Genomic DNA, 23,154 nt, shown 5'->3' with positions numbered 1-23,154 from the left:
TTATAATATCCTATTAATTCTTCTAATTTTAAGAAGAAATTTTTGTAAAATTATTCATCTGAATATTATAACAATATGCATTCTCCAAATACTTATTTATAGAATAAGTGTTTTTATTTTTATTATTAGATAAAGAAAGAAAGAAAGAAAGAAAGAAAGAAAGAAAGAAAGAAAGAAAAAATTATATATTATGTACTAAGTGAATATATAATTTAAAAAATAAATTAAATTTCAAAAATTGATATATATATATGGCTAGCATCTATTTTAGTAAATGATTGGTAAAAAGATAATATTTTATGGCGAAATTAAGAAAAATATTCCTGAATAATTTATTGATAATTTGATATTAATTGTAAACATGTACGAAACAATGCCAAGCATAATTTTTTTTATTTTGGATTACTTACATATTTTTTAGTCAATATTTAATAGTTTGGAAGGGCATAAACTAAGATTTATTCAGAGTAGGCTTTCCAAAATATGTAATATCTTTTAATACTTATATCTGAGATGTTGGCCTATATGAAAATACTAATACCAAAATGTATGTCAATATTTTGGGGTAATTTTTTTTGGCTTTAATAAGCCATTATTCAGAAACTTTTTTAAAAAATTAGTGCGTATTTTAGTGTTTAAACCCTTTTTGTAGTTTCTAAAATAAGCCTAACAAAAACAATAATTGTTTGAAGTATCGACATTCCAAAAAACTTACGTATAAATATTTTCACGTTTGAAAATATTTTTGACTCTTATGATTTTTCCATCTTTATATAGATTTATTAATCTTTTCTCTTCATATTTTGAACAGAATTATATTATTAAAAGTAATTTTGTCATTATAATGCCTTTTTGAGGAAATTTATAACTATATAATTAGTTATATTTTTAGGAATATAATTAGAAATAAGTAATGTGTGCTAATTTTTATAAATTAAAGTTTAAAATAAAATCTTGCATGAAATTCATTCCCGCATAACCATAAAATAAATGTGATATACAATTTGATAACCAGTTTCGCATTTATGTGAGTTTTTTAAGAAAGAAATTTTCATTTTAGAGTTTATCAAACTTCTTGTATTGTTTGTATATTAAATTGCACATATTATATTATTACCTCGTTTATAGTGTTGTTTAAAAGTCCGATTTTTATTGATTTCTCAAAATGGCCATTTTAGCTAAAATAATATTATGTGAGCATCGAGATTATACAAATATATGAACAAACATTTCTGCCAACTATAAGCAAAATCATGTAATGTTATTTTGGTTACAATCTTAATCGACGTTTTTTAAAATCGATACGCTTTTTAATAACATTACTTTTTATATTCTTGCTCTGGAAGAATAGAAAAAGCTGCTTATTCTTCTATCGTGACCCCTTTTAACAGCGAATAAAAAGCCTTTACTAAGTCTTTGAATAATGTAATATTCAGTAAAATTTGGAGATATCCCTTTGCTCACTTTAACTCAAAATAAAAAAGATAATCAAGCTCAAGAAGGAGATCAAGTGTAGAAAGAGGCACTGATAGCAGTGAATTAGCCTGCAGGAGTACCTAAATATGTTAGTTACTCATAGAAAAGGTTCAACCCATAAAGATTGCCCTTTAAAGTTTCTGACTCTATACTAAATCATATAAAATTTATTTTCAAAATACTCATTTTCTTTCTCCTTTTGAACATTGTGTAACAGTGCCTGTGGCTCAAATAAACATCGTCATGTGAGAGGCCTGTGTTTTGTTGATTATCATATGTAGAGTGTTAGGATAGGAAAACAAAAATTTATCAAATTTTCTCATTTAAAAAATGTTTCCCAGTGTTATCAACTATGAAAATTTTCCAAGTATATTGTTTGAATATCAATGTTCATGTTTATCTTGCATAATTAATTTATTCGTGATATTTTATATTAAAGGCTTCTACCAAGGAAATCAAAAATATCAATATAAATTATTATCAATATACCATATTTAATCTTTTATTTGATAGATTTAATAGCTTTCTTTAATTATTTATTTGTATATAATTATTAAATATATGTTTTTACTATGCGAACATATTACTGGGAAATTTTTAAAATTATTATATATTCTACTGCTATCAACATATAAAATATTTTTTAGTTAATTTATTCGTGAAATATTTTATATAATTATTAAGAGTCTCCCTACCAAGGAAATCAAATAATCAATACCCATTATTATCAATATTCCATATTTAATCTTTTATTTGGTGATGGATTAAATGGCTTTCTATAATTATTAAATAGATTTTTATTCCTATGTAAATCTTCATTTAATAAAATCCATTTTATATTTATCAAAATAAAAAAATATATTTTTTAAAATTTACTATCAGATGATGGTCTAAGACTAGATGGTTAAACTAAAACTTTAATTCGTAACTTCACTCATCTTCATTTCTAAAAAAAATGTAAAGTTGGTTTAGCCGAGAATAAAAAATATTTCTTTATTAAGTCATATGTTGACTGATTTTTTAATAAAAAAAAATCATATATCAGTATTATAAGAATTATTAATTTTTTCAAAAAAAATATCAAAATTACTATATTAAAATATAAATATTCATGTTTTTTGGTAACTTGTTATACATTTTTATAGAAAAAGCGTTATTTTTTATATTATAGGTTTATGTACTAAAAATATCAAATAATTTAAAACTAAAAAAATTTATTAACTACAAAGATTAATATATATGGCTATCATTTAGATCGCTCTCTAAAATTTTAATTAAAAAAAAATTTACAGTAAATGATTGGTTATTTAAGAAATTATTTTATGGCAATTTTGAAAAAAATATATTCCCTAGTAATTTTACAAATAGTTAGATTTCATTGTAAACATTTACGAAACAAGTGTTAGGCATGATTTTTTTTATAAGGATTAATTAAATAGTTTTTATTCAATATTTAATCGTTTGCAAAAAAATATATAAGATTTATTCAGATTTGGAGGTATAAAATTTTTTGTCTTTGACTCAACCATTACTCTCTTCTGCCCTCTCTCATCTATTTTCATTGCTTTTGTCCCGTTACCTCCCACAGAGAATTGTGATTATCATTTTTATTTAAAAATTTCTTATTTACCTCCTATATTCTTGTTTTGGAGGGTTTATTCTTCTTTCCTAACCCCTTCCCCTTACAATGAATAAAAAAGTTTACCGAGTTATTGATTAATGTATTATGCAGTAAAATTTGGAGATATTAGGTCAAATTAAAAAAAAGAGCATCATCCATGGCTAGATGCTTTATCTGATCAGAGTTTGGAGATATATTTAAGTAATCAGCGTTTTATTTTTATAAGTTAGTTTTCCCTTTATTTTATTTGAACATGTTGCTAGAAAAAAGTGATAAAATTGTTCTATCATTATGTAAGAGATAAAAATTAAATGATTATGCCATTTCCATTATATATATATTTAAAATCATAAAAAAATGAACGGAATGATAATTATTTTTTTAATTAAAAATTAATTTATCTCTGTAAAATCTTTATTATTTTAAGTAATCAAAACAAACATAACTATTAAATTATAGGTATAATAATAGTAACTATATAAAATTATTTAAATCTTAAAAAACAGCATAAAAAGGGAAAGAGTAAGAAAATTCTAAGAAAACCCATAAGAAAGAAGAATGAAGAATGTCGTTTTAGCTGATGTAGTTTGCTTTGTAGCCAGTCTCTGTCATATAAATAAGTCGTCTTGAGGCTCGTCTGGGAGTGAAAAAAATAAAACAGGTTTACTTCAAGTTAATATATTTAATTGGAAAAAACACGATCTTTCTAGATTTCCAGATATTAGACAAAGTGGTGATTTTCCCAAACAATAAATTGACCCCTTTGCATGAGATCAAGCTGATTCCATTAGGTCACCCACTATCCGATTTAATGAAGATTGAAATGAGTTGAAGATTGCAATCAAGTGAAGATGAATCGTTAGGTTGGAAGCATGCTAGATCATATTCTACGCAGCGAGCTAGAAATAATCATAATCATCTTAATTGGGTCTAAAGGATGGGACATCAAAGATACAAGATTTCGATAGCGATAAAGCGTCTTCTAAGAAAAGATATCATTTTTAGAAATGAGTATTGATGATGGGTGTGAAAAAAAGACTCAAAATAAATCAGTGAGAGCAAGATTGAGACCTGATCTCGAATCATCACTTTTATTTAGTAATTAAGCATGAGCTCATGCAGTTTATTTAATCCTATGCTCAAGATATTTTCGATTAGATCTTTAATTCCATTTTCATGAATCCTATGAACTTTTCTTTTCTTTTCTTTTAATTATTTATTTTTTCTTTTCTTTTCTTTTCTTTTCTTTTCTTTTTCTTTTCTTTTCTTTTCTTTTCTTTTCTTTTCTTTTCTTTTCTTTTCTTTTCTTTTCTTTTCTTTTCTTTTCTTTTCTTTTTCTTTTCTTTTCTTTTCCTTTTCTTTTCTTTCTTTTCTTTTCTTTTCTTTTCTTTCTTTTCTTTCTTGCTTTCTTTCTTTTTTTCTTTCTTTCTTTCTTTCTTTTTTTCTTTCTTTATTTCTTTCTTTTTTTCTTTCTATCTTTCTTTCTTTTGAATAAATTCAGCTACTACTCCACAATAGTTATCAATTTATAATTATAAAATACAATTAACATTAACATTATATTTAAATTTATTTCTTATATTGGTTTATTTTGCAGTGGCATAAATTTTTTTTAAATTTTCTAATATAAATAATCCAGATAAACAAGTTTTGTTTAAAAAAAATATTTGTGTTATCCATAAATAATTTTTTTATAAAAATAATTTTGATACATATCTTTTTGAAATGATTGCGATTATATATCCGAAGGATTAGCTGAATCCTTAAGTTTAGGATTTAAATTAGTAAAACTTTTACAGGTATTTGAAGAAAATAGATTACAATAAATATTTTGAAGAATTCTTTTTTAGTATAGTATTTTATTGATAATGTAAAATTTTGAGAATTTATAATCATTTTTTTTATATAAAAATATTGACTTAGATAATCTAAATATATTATAATATTTTTTAGTTGTTTAAACTATTACATTTTTATATATTATGAGGAAAGGTTAAAAGTATTAATATGAATATTTACGAATAAAAACATGTTTTTTAGATAAGAGTTGGAAGTTTTTAAATAAAAATATTAATAATGTTTGTTGGAAAATTAATTAACAATTTAACTAGAAAACATTTGTTGAGATTTAATAATATAAAAATCTAATCTGGGTTTACAGATAATTTAATAAAAAAAATATAATGTTGAACTTTTATAATTACAAGTTCTTTTCTTTATGTAATTAAAATAATTCTTCTTTTAAATAATATCTAAGCAAAAACCTAATTACATTCAAAAGTTAGTTTTTAATACTAAATAATTCGCCCACATTCTTAAAGAACTATGTACATAAGAATATATTATTTTTAAATAAAGGATAAAATTATATTTCAAATTTCATTTTTTATCGTAAAAATGTGATTATTTAAATTTAAAAATATACTTAGAGAATTCAATACTAAATGATAGTTTGAAGAAGTTTTTGAACTAAAGGAATTTTTTCTTAAAGAATTATATATCGATCCTAGTACAATAAGTAAGGCCAAACAGAGTAAATATTTAAAAATATATAACTTGTAGTGACGAGTAAAAATATTATTGGGCAATTCTTATAGGGCCGAAGCGGGCCGGTCCTAATTTTCAGACCTCAAATAGATATGAAAAATATTAATATTATAAAAAAAATTTGAACTTGAACTCTCTTTTTTTGTTATATAATAACATGTTTACCTTTGTTTAAAAAAAATTAAATGATAAAAATTGTCTACCCTTTAGTTTAAAAGTAAATAGTAATTTGAACCTATTATATTTTTCATATATAGAAAATTAATTTTTTAATTTAAAAAAAAATATATATTATGAAAAATATTATATTAAAACTTAATAATGGAAAGATATATATCATAGCGATAAGTTTCTATTTGATTTTATTGGCATGCCATGGAGAAACAGAGTGGAGAATGAAGTATGATGGACTAAAAAGTTAGCGCTATACTAATAAACATAAACACAATATATACTAAATATACCTAACTATATACTTCTATTTGGCTTAGTAAAATATGAAAATGTAATAGACAATTTCTTCTTCATCTAGATTTTAATATCTGCTTAAACTCATATAACTAAATTATTCGTCGTAATAGTTATAGTATTCATATAATTATTATTCTTAATAGGTTTACAATTTGAATTTTTAAAAAAATTGAGCTGTGACATAATAAATATACTTATTCTATATAAAAGGTGTGCGGTAAGTTTGTCTAGAAGATGTATCCTTAATTGTGAAATGAAGGTTTAGAAATAACTTAATTTTACATTTTCTATGAAAGCGATTTAAAAAAATTTTAAAAATACTATGATAAATGTATTTCAACATATTTAAATTTTTCTCATAAATATTTAATATATTTTAGGAAAACATAAATAATATCTATTAATTTATATATTTTATAATTAAATATACGAGGATATTACCATTTATTTATAATAAATCATGCTTAATAATTATTTCATAATGTATATGTAATATAATAATTTATTTTAAAAAAATAACTTAAAATATGGAACAGATGTTTGAATTAGTTCTTGAGTATCATTCTAGTCAGGATCATAGCCTTTACTAATTTAAAATAAAAAACATTGGTTTAGAATCTTTAAAATTATTTTATTAATAACCCCTCTAAATTGTGTGGTCTAATGAGAACATTAGTAAGCAATGTTAATAATCACGATCCGGGCTAATAATTATTTTTTTATGATGCCGGTTTTGGGTGGATGTGGGCTAAGAAGAAATTAATTTTTGTAAATCATGGCTACTCTAAAATACCTACCCTGTGAATTTCATGAACATACATTTTGAACTACTCTTAATTTTTTTCAATAATTATATATATATAAATTGATTTTTTATGCAAATTAAAAGAAAAAAATAATTAATTTTGAAATAATGTTAAAATCTTAGAAAATTTTATAAAATGAAGAGATTTCAAAATCTTTATAATTTGAAATTTTTAACAAAGTTTTACAAATTAAATTTTTAAAAGGTGTAAATGTAGTGGTGGAAGATAGAGGGCTTTTAAAAATATTCAAAATTAACGATTCAATTATTGAAGGACTGATTCAAAAAGACCCTTACACAATTGAAATGAAGATCTCAGCTAACTTTGACAGTTGGGAATACGAGAAAATAGTGACTACTTTATAAAATTATAAATAAATTAAATAAATAATATGAAATAAATAATATTAATTAATAAAAAAAGAAAGAAATCAATTTATTTTATTGATGAATTATATTTCAAGTTCAATACGAGTATAATCAAGATTAGATTTCCATGCGATTTCAACACTTACCATATTTACTTCTATTTGATAAGCCCGATCCATTTGAAAAAGTATCAAATTGCATACTCTTATGTGAAGATGGGTAATTATATAATAATATATGTTATAAATTATTGATGATATATTTTTAAGAAAGTATGAACATCTTTAATCATAGTTTTATATTTAAAAGTATGTCTATAAGTTGAGTCCTCTGGAAGTCTATTTTGTAAGGTTAGGCATAATTACTTTGGCTCAATTTAATCTTTCTGGTATGTTTGAACTCATACATTACCGCTTATATAGAAAAATATATATTTATGGTTAAATAAGTTTATATTAATATATTACCTTTATATTTAGTAGATGATTACTCAACAAAAATAAGTAATTTTTATTTTATTTATTTTTATTTAATAAATCTTTTAAATAGATAAAATTTAACTTACTTTTTAATTATGTTTTTTATTATGATTTCTGATAATTAAATATCTCATTATTCAAAAAAATAACAGAGAAAATCTCTAAAGTTTTTTTATAATATTAGCAGGACTGTCGCCAGGAATTTTCATTTGAGGTGCCATCTGATTATATGGGGGTGGACAATTTTTTTTAAATAAAACAAATAGTAACATATTCATAATATTTTTGCTATTTTTATTTTTAAAAAAAGGGTACAATAATTTTATTTTAATTTTAACTTAAAAAATTTAACATTTCATATTATTATTTTCATATTGGCACCAAAATATTTTTGATCATTGTTCATTAATTTTCTGGGGTTAGATATAACTCTCTCGAGTATAGAAATAGGGCCTCAAGCTGGTTGATACCCCAATATGCCAATTATATATATTTTTTGTAAAGGCCTTCATGTATATTATTTTTCCGCTTTCTCTCAAACGCTCTAATAATTCATTTACGATTTTCATTTAATCATAGAATGTTTCATATTAAAATTTAATAACGATGATAACCATGAATTCCTTATCTAAGACGAAATATTATACGACAATCAATAACCTACCATTATGTCTCAACATTTGTTACAAAATTTACCCAATCAAATATAAGATCAGTCTCTATATACACAAAAGAAATTAGATTTATCACTTTTTCAGATTCCGTTGATTATTTCCTTACAACGATATCTTGTGATACATTCAATCATTTAAAAACTGGCTATGAATATTAAACTATCGGCAAAAAAATTTAGAATCTCTATCGCATTCCATTTAGGCTGTAACATAAATATTTAATTGTGTTGACTGTGGTAATAAACAACAAAGGAGACCATCTATTCAATTTCAAATCTCAACTTTGCCAACCATCCAAAAAGCAATCGACAGCATATCTTATATCAAAAGGCCAATCCTACAACCTATGACCAGTTGGTCTCCTTAATGATAATTTAAAAGTGTATTTAAATACCTTGAATCAAGCGAGAGGTTTGATCTATGATCTTTTCTTTAGAGATCCTTTGTTCTAACTTTCAAAGTATTCATGCTTTTCTTAAATAGCCCCCACCCTCTATCTTTTAAAAAATTATGAATTTTTATCATATTTTAGTTACTCATTTAGATTTTTCATAATATACATTTTTTTAGATATAAGATTTATTTTATCTATTAATTATTTAATAGATGTTTTATATATAATGTTTTCGATATTTTTTTTAACCGAGATATAAATATGTGCATTGTCAAATATTTTTAAAGAAAAAGTTGTTTTTTTATAAAGACTAAAGATCTGAGATATTTTGATATGCTATTTTATACTTATAAAATATAAATGTCCAATTTCTAAATTAACGCAGCGTTTCACTACACATGGTGATGAAGCTCTTCATAATCAAATTGCTGGCTAAAATATAAAATGAAAGTTTAAACCTTTGCCAAAGCATATGATTTACCACTCTGATTTCCACATAATCCAGTTTAAAAAAAATTTATATTGTTAGTGTTATGTCTAGTTTTTCAATTATTAATAAGTCTTAAACCGAATTGAATAAATATTAAAAAGTGTTTTATTCACTAAAAATACCTAACTATTTTTATACATCCCAAAAAATATAGGGTTAATAATCCATAGAAATCAAATTAAATATTAAACACTGTTATATAATACATAACAAATAGTATAACATTTATAATAGAAACTTTACCCAAATTTAAATTTTCCTTTAAATATTTCTATATAATCCTTAGAATATATGGGATATTCATTTCAATCATATATTTTTAACTTTCTCTTAGAACGGTTGAATTATCGCAAAGAGACTTCATCTCTTGTACGTTTCAATTTAGTTACACTTCATGCGGCCCACGCCTACAGAATGAAGATATTATCAATGACAACTGATAACAAATCAATAAAATTAGAAATTGCAGAAGTAAATAATGAATATTATATATGACACAAAATTCTTCATAGAAAAAATAAATCAAAAATATTTTTGATAATTAACTTTATTTAGTCCTGTATTTATTTTCTCTTCTTCTCCTCCTTAGCATATCACCTTGATTTTGATTTTAGTATTAATAAACGCGAGTTAACTACTTTTTTTAAAAACAATTTACTAAAGATTTAAAATAAAAATATTATAAGCTTAGAGATGTTGCTTATGGATGGCAGACATGCCTGGACATTGTCAAAATTATGAGAATAATATTTGATTGTCGCCGTTTTTCAAATTAGAAGAAATCGAGTCGTTTATAAATGCAAATATAAAGATTAAATTAATACATTTCAAATTAAAATATAATAGTCATGACTTCATTACCATGTTTCAAAATATTGACCAAAAATAAATTCTTCTGCGAAACATCTGCAGGCTTCACTATAAAAGGTTTAGCTAAATAAAAAATTGGAAAGAATTTAAGGTGATGGTTTAAATATTGAAAGAATGACGTTCAATAATCTTAAAAGATAATGATAAAAAACGATTGAGATCCATGTAAGCAAATTTTGGATATATTCAAAAATAGTCCAATATTATAGGATAAAGATATAATCAATTGTAACTCTGTACATTAGGTAAATCTCCGATAAGGTACAATCTTCTAAATATAATATATTCATATCAAGATTAAATTTGTGTTTAATAAGATCTTTATTATAGGAATTAATAGGAGTTTATTATGGGGGGCTTTTGTTGCTTTCCTGTAAATCCAAGGAAAGAGATATTAATTAAGAGTAATTTTGAAACAATAACAATCTTTAAATAATTAGTAATATTCTTGAGTTAAATAAGAAGAAATAAATATAAAGAAATAGATATTTTTACAATAATAATTACTTTATTTTATGTATTGACTCTCAGTGGTAACGTATCTTTTAGTTTAAAAGCTAATTATAAGAGGAATAATAAAAAATATCAATGTGATAGGTGAAAATGGTTCAATTTTTTCTGCGAAAGTGGTACCAATTTCTTAAAATTAGGTGCTAACATATTATTTTTCTAGTAGAGGTTGAAGATAGGATTGTAGAAGCCGCCGTCACACTCGATTAGTTAATAAAAACCTTTTTTTATATCCTTCCTCAAAACTTTGACTAAATTTGTCTTTGAAAAAAAAATACTCCAATTATTTTTTTTTGTTGAAAATACATTTTTCGTTAAAAAACTGTTTTAATGAACTTTAAAAGTAAATACATAGAGTCATCCAATGTATATTTCCTTTGATGTTAGGCATTCACAAAGGACCCCCTACCCCCATCATTATTCTTTTATATTATTCCTATGTTAAAGATCTTAAAGACAAATTAAATCTTGATTTATATTGTATATAGAAGAAGATAGTTTGTGCTGCTATTTACCTGATGTTCAGAGTGCAGGTGATTATATTGATTCTTTCTATTATAGTATTCGACTATCCTTAAATAAGAGTTGAATCAAAATTTGCCCTCATGGGCATCAATCGGTTTCATAACTTAAAAGATTATTGATCATCACAGACTTTCAATGCTTAGGCCACCTATTGATGGATCACCTTAAATTCATTTTCTTTCTAATTTTTTTAATAATGCATTAGGGAAATACAAATTTTGATTTATCTAAACATCAATTTTTAGTTCTTATTAAAACGTATCTTTCCCAAACCTTACTTAGGAGTTTAGATATTTTACTACATTCTCAATTTTTAAGAAATATTTGGCTGAGAAGAAAGTATCACAATTTAATGAACAACTTTTAATTTATAGTTGAGTGATTTCAAGGAAATTAGCGTACTGTTTTTTAGAATCTAAGAGAGATTACTCCCAAGCATTAGTGGATTAAATTACTCCTCTACCATTTCCTCATTATGCCCTTGCATCAGACGAATCGAAAAATTAGAAAATTCATCTACATATATATTGCCAAATAAACAATATAATATTGCAATAAAAGAGAATACTATGAGTATGATATGATAAATTATATTTAAAAAAAATTATGTAAACCCCTCTGGGACAAAGTAAATAATTAAATATAAAAAAAAATAAACAAATTCTTTAAGATTACCTAAATATAACTGGCCCCATTTAAGGATGAAAGAGGTTTAATGATCTAAAATGATTTACCACCCACCCCCTTCACTCCTTATTCCGGAGAATTTTAAGCACAGTAGCAGTTAGAATACGGCCCTATATCTTTTAAAGCTGGTAATTTTATAAATGGAATTCTATAGGAAATTAAAAATATAAGATATATGAAATTAAATAAAATTTTCTCTCATAATTTTTCAACTGTTTTTATTGATTTAATGTAAATTCTTGTTAGAAAAATTGGGCATAGCCAATGTTTGAGATTATTTTTGGCTAGGATAAGTTCAAAAATTATACTATTTTAGCGTTTCTGATGAAAATATTATTTCTTGAATTATGATTTAAAAGCAAAATCTTATGAGCCTCAATATTAATAATATAATTGTAATAATCTATATAAGGTTTCATTATCTCTCTATTTATAATATTATTTTGGCTATTTAACATGTGTTCTATATATGTTTAGATGGCCACATTATTACGACAAGCTTATTAAAAGCATCACCAAATTGCACTTCAAATTGAGGTCTGTGAATCAATTGCATCTTAATTTATTAAGATTAATATAAAAATTTTAATATATTTATATAAATATTTAGATATATTTTATGATAGTACTATAAAAATTGAAAAAATGTGGAAAATTTGGGATAAGAGGAAAGTAATAAAGCTCAACAGTCCGGGTTCCTCAGTTTAAACTAAAGGTTTAACCAAACCGATGCGGTTTGGTCTTTAAAGTCGGTACCGTGGTTCGGTCTGATTTTTAGAATTGATCTTCGATGTTTTAGTGCTGCCTGGATCGATAGAAAAATTATATTTTTTAAATTATATATATTATTATCAAATTATATTAAACAATTCAATCAACTACAATTAATGAGAAAGAAGAAAAATGATTAGCAAGCAAGATTTTACCAATCTAGTATAATGTATTCATGACTTAAAAATGGAATATCAAATAAATAAAATATTTAATCTTATCTTATCTTAGTAAAGTTGATTTTATTATTCTGTAATATATAATAATTACTCGTTGTGTTATCAGCTATCATATACTATTATTTTTATATTTATAAATAAATAAAATTCTTCATTTATAATAAGAATATAATTTTTTTGGCTCCAGATTAAATGGCACCAAACCACGACCTTTAGAAAAGCTTAATTTTCGTTAAATTTTAAATTTAACGTTTTGAACACAATTTCTTCCCATTTTTATGTTAAAAAGGCTTAATATGTTTTTTTTATATTCTGATAAAGTTCAAGAGTTCATCATTCAAACACAATTTCACGCAAAAAGGTATCTACAAGCTGAGTTTCCAAGTCTTAACATGCAAAACCTGGTCTATTGAAACTATTAAACATGTCAAAATAGGTTTAAACACAAATTATATTTATTTTTATAGAAAATCTTTATATAAAATTTATGGCCAAAACGGGAAATTTGATTTAGCATTTTAAACCTATTTAGCATCATTTTAAACCTAATTATTAAGTACCATTTTCCCTTTATTTTTTCTCCATTCTAAAAATAAACATTGGCCTCTGCAACTGGGGGAAGAAGTTAGAAGCAACTAAAACTTATTTGTTTATTTTACCTTATCGTTTACTTTAAAAATTTACTGCTTTCTCATATTTATCAGTTAAATATAATGCCAAAAGGGTTTCGTTGTGGAGGGGTTAATTTTCAGGGTGGTATTCTACTTATATCGTTAGAAAGTAAAGGAGCCAATGAAAATAAGGATGAGTTTTAATAAACATAGTTATAAGAGATCCTTTGTATTTCGGTTTGAAATTTCTGACACAAATAAGAATTAATTAGAGGAAAAAATATTTTTAATTACCACTTTTATTATTATAAAACATATTTTATCATAATATACATTACCATATATATTTTTTAAATTAAAAACATATCCATAGATGATAAACCGCTCAATAATTACTATAGTAAATTATTTTTAAAAAATTATCCAAATATTTATATATTTTTCTAATTTCTGACCCATTTTTAATTTATATAGAAAGGCAAATATATATAAGATATTATTAGCGTCAATTAACTTATTACAAAGTAAAATCTTTACTTGAATTCTTTAAATTTTTCCATAAAAAGTTGGTAACGGCATTTTTGTCAAATATATGTTTAAAAAAATAAGTTAGCGCGTTACTTTAAACGTTACTCGATACTTTGCACTTTATTATAATAATATATTAAATTATGATTATTTTTTTTATTTCAGTGTATTCCTTGAGAATATATCAAAAAATATATAAATTTTAAAAAATAAAATAAAATAAAAATCCGAGTTAAAAAGAGACAAGAATTAAGTAGAAAGATTTTACAAGTTATTTATATTAGCAACAGTAATCCAACAATACTTATAGAAATAAAATATATCAACATACTGAATTACATAAAATATTTTAGATGGGTGGCATAAAATAAACTAATTTATTTTATCTAGAAAAAATTACGTATCCCATAGAAATTTTTAAAATAAAGTAAACAGAAAACTATTTTGGATTTTGCCAACCAGATGGATTTAAATGAAACTAGTATTATATATTCTATAACCGTGTTGACTGTGTATTTGAAAAATTTAATATTATTTTATAATAGCAGTGTGATTACATAAAACGTGATGCTAATCCCTGTGAATTTAATATAAATTTATTTTCTCGACCCTTATATAATATATTTGTTTTTTTCATCTATGTAACTGGACGGGTTTAATCTAACAAAAAAATACTAAAATAATATAACAGAAATTTTTCGTTCTATTTTCATAAAATTAAAAATAGGTTCCGATTTTGTAATATACTTCAATCGATCGACTTACAAAAATTATCCAAGCCTGCGTATAATGGCATTTCCGAAAGAATTTAAGGGTATGATATTAATTCTATATTATATATAATAGTTTTTCTATTTGATTTTTTTTGCAATAAAAAAAAATTAATTTTTCGCTTAATATGATTTTATTTAATATTTTAGATGCTTTGCCTAATATAAAAGTGTTTTTTTAAATACCTTTAAATAATTTTTTATGATAAAAATCAAGCAAAAAAATTATTTATGATTTTAACCCTAACCCTAATAGATACTATACATAAACTAATCGACCGTCATTATGTCTTAGCTTTATAAACTCCGAAATAAGGGACATAGTTAGGAATTAATTTTATAGAGATAGACAAAGTAACGGGTTTATAAGGGTTTGGGCCTATACAAGATTAATAAAATATAGATATTTTACTAAATTTTTTGTAAATAATATATTTAGTTTATATTTCAATTGTAATATTTACAAAAATATTAATAATATGATTGTAATAAAACTTGGGCAAAATGAGTTAGTGTAAGCATATAAAAAATAGTTATGTCAATAATTATATATTTATACTTAGTTTATATGTCAACCATTTAGTATATTTCGATATACACTATTGTGGAGCACGTTGTAATTATATCAGAGACATGCAGAGGTACCATTAGCACAACCCGTCCTCCCCCCTGATTTTAAAAAAATTTTGGCGAGATCGATTTGGATATATTTGCTTTAATAGAGAATTCACTTATTTTCATGTTGCCGAAGGAATATATCTACCCTGTTTTTTCGTAACATTTATAAAACGCGTTAAAGGCGGGTCGAAGCCTTCAACTAATTTACTTAATTGCGGCAAAGGATAGACAATTTTTAGATTTGATTTTTTTTTAAAAAAGTTAAAATTCATCTAGGAGTCTTCATTTATATCTAAAAAGTAATTTTATTGGAAATAGCTATTAATTTTTTTAAATTTAATTAGTCTATAAAGAAATAGTATTATAAAAGTTTAAATTATATAACCATAATGAGATGCTAGAAATAGTTTTTGTATAAAAACATTATATCTTTTTGGCATCCGCTTAAAATGGGATTATTACCCAACTAAAATTAAATATGTGCTTAACATATATTTATACTTTATCAGTTTATTGAACATTATTGGTAAGATAACCAAGATGAGATGAAAAACTTAATTGAAATTTAAATATCCTGTAATTATAAAAATCTCTCTATTTTATCATTTAGGAATCTTCTAATAGGCTTGGGTCATGTTGTTTGAGGCTGGTTTGTACTTTAAATCTGTAATTTTTAAAATTGTTTATATAGACATTTTTATCAAATAGTCAGAAATTATAGTATAAAAAAAATTTAATTTGTAATAGTCCAAAAAAATTTAAGCTATTTCAAATGATAATTTAAAGTATTTCCTCTTAGTATTCCTATGGTGATGGTTGTGCAATAAACCCATGCGTTCTTTTACTTATAAATTATTTTAACATATCCATGAAGATCTTGCTTACAGATGGTACAATCTGACATCTATTTGCCAAATCCCGTGGCTTAGACAATTCTATTCTGGTTATAATATTGAGTTAACTGTATTTTAAAATCGGTTTTAATTGAACGATTTAGCATCACTAGCAGCAGGTCTTTCTTTTATGTAAAAATGGAGGGATTAGTTTCCGTTCCATCTGTTTATCTGCCTTTAATTTGAGTTTGATACATCAATATAAATCAATAAAAAGCTTTCAAATTTACTCTGAAAATTAATAATTATTTTTATCCTCTTTATGAAGTGCTATTTGCAAGAATATATTACAAAAGTCTTTATCTGCAGCAACACTGCTTCTCTTATTATTTGTGTCATTTTTTTACTATTATACCCAGCATGTTTCCATGCAAAAGAAGATTTTGCTTGCAAGGATATACTAGCAATTAAATAATAACCATTAATTAAAATTTCCTTTTATGATGAAAAATAAATATTATATGTAGATTGAATAAAGAAAATATTGTCTCTTTATATAATAATTGTTAGACTTATACAAAAGATTTGAAACATCAAAAATTAATAGAATAAAATATAAAATAATATTTCAATATTTTTTTATTAAATAACTAGCCTAATAATAGCTTATTATCTAATTACAAATTATAGAAAATAATATTAATTTTAAAAAATAAAATTGCATTTATTTATTAATTTATAAAATATTTAATATTATTTTTCTTCTAATTAAAATTCATAAATTATATATAAAATAAATATCATTTTTAAAAATAAAAAATTTGGTATCACGCCGCCACGCTGCAAATTTTTATATTGGCGTCGGTGGGATAATAAATTACTGGTGGCGGCACATTCATTTTCAAAAAAAAAATGGTAAAATATCCATTTTAATATTTTGCATTAAAATGGTCATTGTAAAGATTGTCTTCTTTGTAAATTATATTACCAAGATATAATGTCAATCGATTATGAAGTGTAACTCTTATAAAATCATCACTCAAATCATATCAAAATATATTTAAAAATATCCATTTTTTGAAAATGATTGCAGACCAAAAATTATTAAAGTTAAAAGGTTAATTATGAACAAATAGTTGCTAAAAAATTATTTTTATTATTAGAATCTCTCAAAAATAGAAATATTTCAGAGAATAATAGCATAATGTCTATATTGATGATAGCTTATCATCACAAACCGGATGAAAGCAAAGGTTAGGTTACATATTTTATTATTTTTAAATAAGTTTTAAGTTTTAATTTCATTGAAATAAAATGTTTCACATTTAAAATTGCTAAAAAATATATTTCTTATATGTGTGTATCCTAGAAATCACGAATGCAATAATTTATAATAGTTAAGACATTTCAATTGTGACCGGTGTAAGGCTAGAATTATTAAATTTTGTTTCGGTAATTTAGAACCCATCAGTTATATATATTTTTTTTAAATGATTGAAGAACGATTTCACTTAAGAAATGTATAACAAGTTGATAAAATTTGGTGATCAAATTAAATTTATATGTTATACATACCTAAATGATTCCCATTTAATAATTTTGTTAATTTTTTTTTAAATGATATAGCGCAAAAGATGATAACTTATATAATTAAATATAAAACGCTTGAAATGAATGATTCTAACTTTAGATTTGTTTCCAAGCCTAATGCCAGAAGGAAAAGTATATTTAATTTGTCAAGAAAAGAAAAAAAATTTTATTCTCTTATTTGAACAAATTATTTAAAATTTTTAAAAACTCCATATTTTCTTTTATTATATAAGTATACATTATTTATAATTTAGAAAGAAATATCGGTAGGCCACGTTATGGTAAATTTTATTATTTAATTATGACTAATTTATTTCTTACTTTTTACCACAAAACATCCAGATTATTTAGAAGAGGTTTTTCAAGGAATAGAAGGAATAGAACAACTAGATATATTAGAAGGTATAATTATATAAAGCCGTAATTTAAAAAAAAACCTAAATTTGTTGTAAAGGCTAATTAAGTGTTGCTATTCAAAATGAAAAATTTTCTTTAATGTATATATTGTTTGATATGAATCAAGTTTCTATGATTACCTGATTAAGTTCGGCTATGTTTAGAAAAGATTCTTTCCTCTCATATATGAATTCTTGTATTTCTGATGTTTATAAGATCAAAGATATAGACCGATTAATCAACGCCCTTGGTAAAATTATTTATATTCTTCTAACCAACAAACCAGCTTCCTATTTTGTATTTGATAACGATTTGGAGATTCAGTACCAGGTTGTGAATAGTGTGACGATTAATGATGTTCAATAAATTTTCGGTCCTAGTTTTCCTTGGTAGTTCATCTACCATGTATCGAATATTTAAGTAGTAGTATCAAATAAATGATAAATGGATTGACCGACTGCTATGGATATTTTATTTTTAGAATTATTTATACATACATCTGTTTTAAGATTCCACGTTTTCTTTTTGAATAATGCCTTTTATTACTTTGAAAATAATTAATTAAAAAAAATATATAGTTCTTTATCTCCAGATTGCAGCAACTCTTAAATTCATTTTATTTTATTAATATGGACATGAAAATGCTTCAAACATATATCTGCCCATGGAAAAGAGATTCATATGAGATTATACCTTAATATACAAAGATTGGTTAGATTGATTTAATTTTAGCAGAGTTTTTTTTTTTAAAGAATTAATTATTTCCTTTTATCAATATTTATTATATTATTTAAGAAACCATATTTTCAGTCTCTAAAACATCGATTAATTTCTAAAACTTTTAAAACTTTATTGAAAAATGGCATGTAATACGTCTTCGTTATTTTATGAAAGTTACAAAACAACATAAAGATTTTTGTTATAGTTTAAAATTTGTGTATTATGATAAAAAAATCAAGAAATGGATTTACCCTTTAATGGTATTGTAGTAATTATTTATTTACATTCCCAAATATTCATCTATATTTATATATATAACATTTTTTTTAAAATATTTTTTATAAGTGTTGAATGATCCTGCTTTAGAAGATGAGAGTATTTTTTTCATTATTAAAAAATATATATAATCTACTTTATATATTTTTTTAGTGTTTTTACAGTTTGTTGATAATTTAGTATTTGCCGATCAAATAGGTTTATGGGTGATCATTATCTTCCAAATTAAAAAAAATTGTTTTTTTATACGCTTAATAAAATTCTATAATATTTCTTAATAATGAACGTAAATAATATGAAGGGGTCTGAAATAGAATTTTCCACGTTTAATTTCTTTGTTCCCATCTATATTTGTAATAACCTTTTTTTTATAATATTTTATATATAAGTGATCAATGAAATTCCTATCAATGAAGGAATTAATGAAGTTGCTTTCAATGAAGGTGGTCATTTCTTTATTTTAAAAAAAGAGTATATATATATTTATAATTTTTTTATATATTTTTTTTTAGATTTGTTGAATTTTGCTGCAGAAGTAGGATTCGATGAAGAGACAGGTTTATGGATTATACATTTTTTTCCAAATATTAGAATTTTTAATAATGAGCATAAATAATAGGTGTCAGAAATAGAATTTCCACGTTTTATTCTTTGTTTGTTTATTTTAAAGCCTTTCTTTAAATTTCACTAATAATAAAATTTGTCGTAAAACATTTCCATATATATTTTAAAAAACTTTCTTATAAAAAACAGTTAATATTTCAATAGTTATTGTAAAAATTTATTCATATAAAAAAAATAAATAAAAACCTGAAATGCTATATAGCAATATTACATACAACATGATGAAGATATTTACAATTTAGAATATTTATATGCTTTTTCGAACAATTTTTATGCATATGATAGGTTTAAAAAATAAAATATTTATAAAAATAACAAAATATAAGTAAGATATAAGTTAACAATTGTTATTAAAAAATGAATATTTTATTAAATATACAAGATTTTTGGTTGTTTTTGAACCGAAACTCACCTTATAAGAGCAAAGTAAACAACATTTTATAATCCATTTCAATTTAAATATCATAAATAAAAATGTCAATTTTTACAATTCTTTCAAACAAATGCATTTTAAAACGAACTTGTTTTTATAAAAAATAAATTAATTGTTATGTATAAATTTATTTCAAAAAATAGAAGTTTTTATTCCCGATATAATTTATAAGACAATATATATTATATTTTATTTTGCATGGATTGACCTTTATATATATTTTATTTTTGGAAAGTAATTGAGTGATTAATAAAATTTGTGAAGGTATTAAGAAGATTAATTTTTTCCCATTTCCAAATAACCATCAAAATATATCTACTGGGAATAACTAAACATCTTGATGGATTCGTTTTATTTAATATTTCTAATTGATCTCATATTTTAATTTTCCAAATACTATTATTATTAAATATCTTTTGAAAAAAAAGTAGTTTGGGAAACACACTATGAAATGGTTAAATTAAAAAAAAATCAGACCTTATTGATATGGAGTATAGTCATGAGCAACTATCTGTATTTTTTTTCAAAATACTTGTTTTTAAATACAATATAAATTTTAAATGACTTTTAATATTTTATTATAGAACAACTCGGTAAAATCTTTTATTTTTATAAAATCTAAATTTATATTTTTTCTAATAATTTTCTCTAAGAGGAATTATTGATATATCCTGGTGATGGTAATTATAATTTGGATTTAATTTTATAATGCAAACATATGTTAAATTCCCAACTTTTTGCTTTGTGTTTTACCAAGTATACCTAAAACTAATTTTATACATTTTAAATAGGCCAATTTAATTAGTAAATAAAATAACTATAATTAAAGTCATTTTGGGAACTGGTAGTCCAATTTTTTTTTTATAAAATGAAATTTTTATTATATTATTTAGATTATGATTGCAATATAATTATATATTATGAATTATATAAATCGATATATTATCAAATAAATAATATTTCCTTTGATTATAAGAGTTATAAATGGAAATATTTTATCTAGACGAAGACATATGGAACCTCTTTTATAATTCAATATTATGTCTGTAATAAAAAAAATTGTTCTAGTGCACTATATGCAGTTGCTAAAGTAGAGCGCAAGAAGTTGTGCAAAACTAGCATGATACTTTATTTGTAGCTATTGAACCTATTATTATTATAAAAATGATAATTATTTATTAAATACTTATTTATTTATAACTATAATTATTATTTATAAATGTAATATTAATTTTTAAGTTTAATTTATAATTTAAATATATAATTTGACTTATTTATGTGTTTCAATAAAAAATCAATAACACGCCATTTTAATTACCCATATAATTACATTAAAATTTAATGTAAACTTAAATTAAAAGAAAATCAAAATAGCTGTATTACCAGCTGTTTTAAATTTAAAAAATTTTCAAAATACATTTTAATTAAAACTAATTAAGGAACCTATTTTTAATAGAGTTCAACAACATTAATTGCACGAAGCAAAAGGTTGGATCATAATTTTAAGATTTAGCAGTCGGTGAAGTATATTTATAGACAACTTGTTAATATATAAAAATATATTAAAGTATTTACGGGAAATGATAAAAATAAAAAATTATATCCTTAAAAACAGGTTTTAATCAATAAGATAAAAATAATATCTGTAAAAATTATATTTTTAGCGGAACAAATTCACGGTAATTTAAAAATCATTATAAATGTTTTTTGCATTTTATTTAAATTTTATTAGATGGGTGATTTTTGAGATAAAATTTTAATATTTATTTACTTTAAAATTTATGAAATGCATAATATAACAAAAATAAAATACAAATAATAATTGGTAATAGGAAAAAAATCCCCCGTAAAAAAAACTAATGGAAAAAAACCTTCGGAAAAAAATCCCCAGAAAACCACCAGGAAAATCCCCAGGAAAAAAACCACATAAAAAAAACTTTGCTACTGGATGTATTACCATTGTTTATCATTAAGGGTTTCAATTAATATTTAACAGAATTTAAATTGTTTATCTAGATGTAATATATACTTCAAATTATTACAGTGTTGTAAACACTATCCTGGTATTTAAACTATTGATAATTTATTAATTTGTTACAAAATATAATTGCTCGGCAAGTACCTAAATGAACAGCTATTAAGATGTTTTACCTTACTGTTTATCATTAAATTAATTTAATCAACATAATTAAAATTGTTTATCAGAATTGAAAACGCTATAATTCCTGGTATTTAGACAATTGAAAATTAATAATTTGAATCATCTTTATATGGTATATAATGCAAAAAAAATTCTTATTTTTTAATTTTTTAATTTTGATAATTTATAATATAATATTTAAGTCATAAAATTTTAATTTTATTTAAAAAACTAATGGATTTAATTCATCCTGGAAAAATCATATTAAATGGTTTTTCTTATACCATCCATTAAAAATGCGTAAACAAGATAACATGGTGCTGTTCAAAATATTCATCTTTCAAATGCCGGGCAACAATTTCATCAATACTTGAAAATCAAAACCCGATAGTTGAAACAGCTTAAAATCATCCAACAAATTTTGATGGACTAGTAGCAATGAAATCTGTTGCAAACATGAAGAAACGATGTGCAGACGCTTTAGCAAAACCTCTTCAATTATAGAGGAAGATGTAAAATTAGATCAAAGTTTTCAGTCACACATGATGTCTGAAGATTCAATCAAAAGAACTTAAGGAATCAAAGGTACCCTTCAAATCTTGATAATTTGGAAGCCATAGTTATTGAAGGTATTAGTATAAATAAAATATATATTTATAAAAATTTAAATATTATAGATGATTGAGCGATGGATCCCAAAACGTAAAAAGATTTTTATTATTTGATAATGGCCCACAAGCTGAAGAA

The sequence above is a fragment of the Gordionus sp. m RMFG-2023 genome, chromosome 2 (genome assembly GCF_954871325.1).
Source record: "Gordionus sp. m RMFG-2023 chromosome 2, tfGorSpeb1-WG-v2, whole genome shotgun sequence".
NCBI classification, from domain to species: domain Eukaryota; kingdom Metazoa; phylum Nematomorpha; class Gordioida; order Chordodea; family Parachordodidae; genus Gordionus; species Gordionus sp. m RMFG-2023.
Note: the sequence above shows the minus strand (reverse complement) of the source record.